Here is a 6,460-nt window from a genome sequence, read left to right as displayed (position 1 = left end):
ACAAACTCATGTTTGCCCTTAGAGCCAGGGAGACATTTTCATCACAGAGGTGCAGATTGTTTGCCCTCGGATTCTGAGAATGGCTAACTTTTTTTCCTGTTTTCTTTCCTATAGGCTAAAGAGATCATTGGCTGGATCACAAACTTTGCCAGGATGCCTCTATGTAATACAATCTCTGTAAGTTATGTCAGGGGTATATATTCCCATGATTTCTATGCACCAAATATGGTAAGAATCCCATAATTATCCACAGTGACCTTTGGCCTTTTCCTGGCTTCTCAGGAGAGACATTTTGTTTACTGTTTTATGTACAGTGTTGTTTTATTTTGGTACCTTTTGGTTATTGCAAAAAGGCTTTTACAAAAATAGGTCTTGCAATGTGCTCTGAAAGTGGTCAGCTACGGGAATCTGCCTTTGTTTTCTTTAGTAAGTTGTTTTATTGTCAAGAGTCCTTGATCAAGAATCTCTTATCTCCAGCTTTTGAGAGCTTCACAGTGGATGCCGTTAGCAGTCTTTTTCCAGAAGAGCAAGGCTGGTGGGCCACAGATGGAAGGGTAATCTCAGATGTAACCAGACCCCAACCCATTGAGGGCCTTAAAGATTAATATCAAGGCTAAAATAAGCACCAGCAGCAAATAGGGAGCCAGTGGGGGTACTGATATGATGTGTCATTGGTGGTTTTCCTTGCTATGGAAATGGGCTGCAGCATTCTATACCAGTTGTATTTACTGTCTTGCTTATATCTTCAGCTCCATGAACAGCAAAATACAATAGTTCAACCTGGTGGTGAGGAGCATGTACATAGAGCACTGCAGTGAAATCTGAGATGAAAGGTGTAGTGTCCTGACAAGCTGGAGGTAGCAGACGGCAATTCCTGCCATTGTTGCTACCTGGGTATCCCCAAACTAGTGATGGACCCACTAAAACCCCAAGACTTTTACATTGTCAATTAGAGTGCAAATGCCTTTAATAAAGGGAGAACTGAATGTCTTGGCTAGCTTCTTGAAGCACTTCCCCCTGCCTCAGTTCAGTCATACTTGGGTTCAGTTCAAGCCAGTTGTTCTTCATCCAGGTGCTAATCTCTTGTAGACATCTTAGTAACGACAATGGTTGCATTTTCTGAGAAAGAAATATAAACATGTATGTTTATATTATCATCATTATTATTATTGTGGTGGTTCCTACAGTTCGGTAGACTCTTCCTATGCATGCTTTTCCAGGATCTCAGATTTTGAAGAGAAGAGAGTACAGTGTTGAGCCCTGTGAAATTTACAAGTTATAAGGACTCTTAGGGCCTCATCCAAAGTCTGCTGAAGTCAATGGGAGTGTTTCCATTGACTTCAGCTGATTTTTGATCAGGTCCTTGAATGTGAAAAGCAGCTACACATCACAACTGTGTCTCTTGTTCGAGAGGCATGATTTAAACCATAATTGTGCTGCCTCATTCTCGCTTAGATAGGTTTCGTAAGCAGGTCAGCAGCACTTCTGATCATCTATCTCAAAGGCTGTAGAGAGCTGTGCGTATGAAAGCCAAAAGGTTTCCATAGCCACAAGTAAATGCTACTGATGAGTTAAAGCTCACGTTGCCTGGACAAGCATGTGAAATGAAAGTCTGAAAAGAAAGGATTACTACCTGCAGCGAGAATATTTATTTTACAGCCTACAAAAATATTGAGAGTTCTGTTTTATGCAGGAGGTTGTTGAATCTAGTAAAAGTACAGAACTTGCTACAAACCAGAAATTGGGGTTATTAATGGCCTTTTCCCCACTCTTAGTGATTTGAAAGCCTTTTCAAACACTTTGCGAAAGGTAAGAGCATGTAATGCTACATGGTTTTATTGTTAATGCAAATGGAAACTCTCTTTTCACCCAAAGTATGGTTTAAAAGCACAGAATTGATAGGATTGTGGGGTTTTTCATTAGGATCTGTTAAAGGAAACTGCTTGACCTTACTATTTTCTTCTCCCCTCCCCACCCCACCTTGACTTCTCAATACTCTCTTTTAAGAAATCACAAAGACAGACATATAACTGTGTGTTCCCAAACTCGCATTTAGTATGCAAGCCATTGTAGTCAAGGGCTGCCGTAACTGCTGTGTGCTGCAACTAATGCAGTGGCATAGGCTACAATCCTTGCCTGCACCGATCTCAGGAAAAAGTAAGTAGGGCTGATTCATAAGCAATTCAAATACCTACTATGAATTAGAAGGGTTGTAGTGTGTTCACAAGAATGGTCTTGTGGTTAAGGAACGGGACTGGAATTCAAACGACCTGGGTTTGATTGCTGGCTCTTCTACACCCCTTGTATATGGCATTGGGTGAGTCACTTAATTTCTCTGGATGGAATTTTTAAAGGAGCCTAAGGAAGTTCAGCCATGTTTGGGTGTTTATCTTCTTTAACTTACTTTCAAGTGTCCAGCTTCCTTGCCTCAGCTTCCCATCTGTAAAACAGGGACAGTAATACTTCTTACCTCATCAGGCAATCCAGGCGATGGGGGACCATGTAACTACCTAGACACAGACATATCTGTTTTTTATTGTTGCCATTTAACAAAATATTCCAGGAAGTTATGTAAGAAAAAGTAATACTTCCTAAAATATCAAGCAAAAAGAAGCAAGTCATACAAATCCTATGTGCAACCGTGAGTGCAAAACTAATCAGCCAAGGATCTGAATAGGTGCTTTAAGTGTACAAATGTTTCAGGATCAGACCCTGCTAGAGTTTTACTGTACACGTGCAAACTTACAGTAAGTTGTTTTCATTTGCATTGTATAAAACTAATCTTGAAATCTAAAGGCTACAGGTGAATTCCTGGTCCCACTGAAGTCAGTGGGAGTTTTGTCATTGACTTCAGTGAGACTTGGGATTCACCCTACATATTCAACACTATGAATCACTTTACTTTCATGTGTATATTTATTATGTTGCAATAATTAAAACTGATCTTCATAAAGGTGACCCGTCCTGACCAGCCTATATTGTGATCTATATACAGAGTACAAAGCTCTGGCATTGAGATATGGTTCGAAGCTCATTTTCATCCAGAAGATCTGAAGTCAAAATGGGTCAATTGGTGTAATAGAGATATAATAAGACACCTCTAACCGTACCTAAACAACGTGGTTATAAACAGAGCAGGTTTTTCTTCTGCTTATGTGACAAATCATTTGTTATCTAGGTATAATGATAATTAAATGGTCTATGGAAAAAATCATATTAACAGACTTATTTTATTATTGGAATGACTGCAGGGAATTATGGTCAGTTGTATTAGTGAAAGATGAGTAAGACAAAAAAATATGGAGATTGGATCATAAATCATTTTGACCAGGAATGAAAGTAATAAACATACAGAAACTAAGGTTACCTCTTTGACTAATGGAGCTATCAATTTCCCATTCCTAGAGGGTTTAATTCTTTCTTCTGCTGAACATGTAGCATTGCAAACACCATAGAGTTCTATGAAAACACCTTCTACATTGAAGAATTAATCCACCTTATTTTTATTCTTTTGAGTTTTCACCTTGACTTTAAAGAGGATGTCAAAGTTGAGCCCTCTCAGACTCTCTTGTACAAGATTCCCTCCCCTTGATAATAAGGATTTCCCTTTCCTTAAGAAGTCTGCTTAATGGACAGTTTTTTCACTTGATGCCTGCTGAGCTGCCTCAGGCAACATGGAAGAGGTATGTTGACAACAGGCGCACCTACTACCACCTGAAATGGATCTTTACTGGCTCCTAGTGGAGCAGATTACTGTCATACCAGTGAAAATGGTCCACAGGATTTATGTTCAATGCACAGCAGTTTGAGAAGGAATTACACAAGCAGTAAAGGGTTATATCAAGCACATAACTCCTCCATTAGACATTAAGAGCTATACATACCTCTTAATGAGTCCCTTTCACAAACACACACAAAAAAAGGCCTTCTATAGCTTCACGCAGTTACTGGTTGGCAAACAGAGAAGGTGATAACCAATTTTATAGACTGCTTCTTCACTCCAGGTCTGTTCTTCTCAGCCCTTTGGTGTGTCTTGGATTCCCTTGAGGCAAGGCCTTCGTTGTCTTGAGATCCCTCTGGTTCACAGTCCTACTTGAGCCCATGGAGCAAAGTTTTGGCTACTCTGTCTAGCAGCGTTGCTTCTTCAAGTGTTAATTAAGGAATCCCAGCCACAGTAATTTACTCTTCTTGATTCTTATACTCTTTTTCCTCAAAGGAAAAAGTCACATGTCTTAAAAGCATACCCAGTGGGCATGTGGTTATTAATTTTATCTGATTAGTATTTTAGAATGGGCTGGGGGTGGGGGTGGTACTGAACAAAGCTCACCCCACTTTACTCACTCATCAGTCATTCACTCTGGCTCTCTGCATGGTGTCCTTGCTGTAAGGTCACTATAACCAGTTCAATCTGTGCTCCATGCTGGAACTTTATGCATGTGATATTTACTTTTGCATGGGCCCATATTTGCTGACCAATAGGTTCAATATTGTTTACACACGGAGACTTTGCTAGTCCTTTATCAAATCTGCTTAAAGGGACCCTTCTCCCAGGATCCTTTGCAGCCATTCAGCCATGTTTAAGTCCTGTCAAGTTATGCTCACACCATTCATTCACTATGGCAACACCAATTTGGCACCATCCCAACAAGGTGCTCTTCTGTTGAAAATTATGTGTTTCACTGGTTTTGCCTGCCTCCTGGTCTTCACAGAGCTTTACCTTCCACCTGTCTGCCTGTCTCATGAGTCCCACACTGGCAAATACCAGCATCTAGATTATTATTAGACAAACATAATATCAAATGAAACCAAAAGGATGTAACTATTTATGACACTCCATGGGCTGGCTTCAACAACTTTAGAATGTTATCTGGTTGGTCCCTGTTCCTGAGAAAGGTGGCAATTCCATGCTTCAGTTTTCCTAACTATAAAATAGTTAATGATCCTTTACAGAATGCTTTGAGATCTGCCAAACAAAATTACCATATGAGAGTTATATGTCATAGTTTATTACTCAAGATTTAACATTTACCTGTTGCCCTGCTACTCTCTGTATCTTTTTGCCTAATTTATGGGTGACTTTCTCATTTCATGCCCCTCTTATTTATTAGTTTCTCTAGTTTCCTTTCTCCAATAATATTTATTTTACCAGAGCCTGAGGAGAGAACCCAAAATAAAATGGAAAAATATGATTCAAAATGACACTTTGAATCATACTTCCCATTTCCAAGAAGCATTTTTAAAGTGAACTTTATTTGTTTTTTTGTACTTTTTCAGATGAACACAGTATAAGGGGTATTTGGCTGGTGGTGTTTTTTGCTTTTCAAAATAATGATGGGTTACAAGAGGCCAAGAGCTAAGTACCAAAGTATTCAACACTGCCTTGACATATTCTGATAGCAGGTTGAGAATGACATATTCCATCATTTCCATGATTGAAAAAACAAGGTTTTCCCAACTTGCTTGCAAGTGCTTAAGGGTGTCGTATGTCAGAGCAAGATGTTTGCCTAGCTATCAGCAGCATAAATGTGAAACTATTTCTGAACTTTTTCTACAATATTTGGGCAGTTAGCTATGTTACTTTGCCAAATATTTTCCCATAAGCTACCAAAACCACTGAAGCCCTTAAGTGGTAAGAAATAACCCAGACTATTAGGGTTGGCAGGTATCTGGTTTTCAACTGGAACACGTGGTCGAAAAGGGACCCTGGCGGCTCCCGTCAGCACTGTTGACTGAGCCATTAAAAGCCCAGTTGGTGGGGCTGTGGGGCTAAGGCAAGCTAGTTCCTACCTGTCCTAGACGTGCTGCGCCCTGGAAGTGGCCAGCACGTCCAGCTCTGAGGTGTGGGGGGGACACAGGGCGCCGTGCACTGTTCCCACCCCGAGAACTGGCTCCGGACTCCTGTTGGCCCGGAACCACGGCCAATGGGAGATGGGGGTGGTGGTGCCTATGGGCGAAAGCAGAGCGCAGAGCCTCCTGGCCCCCCCACCTAGGAGCCGGACCTGCTGCTGGCCACTTTCAGGGTGCAGCACGGTGCCAGGACAGGCAGGGAGCCTGCTTTAGTCCCGCTCTGCTGCTGACTGGGAGCTGCCTGAGGTAAGCTTGCGCCCAAGCCCCAGTCCTGAGCCCCCGCCCCAACCTGGAGCCCTCTCCTGCACCCTAAACTCCTCATCCCCACCCCCAGCCCAGAGCCGGCACCCCCGCCGGCACTCCAAACCCTGCCGCAGCCCCAAGCCCCCTCCCACACCCTGAACCCCTCATTTCTGGACCCACCCAGAGCCTGCACCCCTAGTTAGAGCCCTCACCTCCTCCCACACCCCTGCCCCAGCCCAGTGAATGTGAGTGAGGTGGGGAAGAGTGAGCCACTGAAGGAGGGGGAATGTAGTGAGCAAGGGTGGGGCCTTGGGGAAGGGGTGGGGCTAGTGTTTTTGGTTTTGTGCAATTAGAAAGTTGGCAACCCTGC

General features: G+C 42.4%; 1 long non-coding RNA gene across 1 annotated transcript; it reads right to left on the bottom strand.

Moving 5' to 3' along the window:
• Nucleotides 1–418: 418 nt before the first annotated feature.
• On the bottom strand, nucleotides 419–4,094 carry LOC120369771. Its single transcript, XR_005583389.1, has 3 exons — nucleotides 3,885–4,094; nucleotides 2,405–2,510; nucleotides 419–1,119 (listed from the first exon to the last, which is right to left on the bottom strand). It is a non-coding gene; the product is annotated as an uncharacterized LOC120369771 (long non-coding RNA).
• Nucleotides 4,095–6,460: the final 2,366 nt, after the last annotated feature.

This window comes from Mauremys reevesii, linkage group 8 (assembly GCF_016161935.1).
Source record: "Mauremys reevesii isolate NIE-2019 linkage group 8, ASM1616193v1, whole genome shotgun sequence".
NCBI lineage: Eukaryota > Metazoa > Chordata > Testudines > Geoemydidae > Mauremys > Mauremys reevesii.
This window is presented reverse-complemented; position numbering and strand designations above follow the sequence as displayed.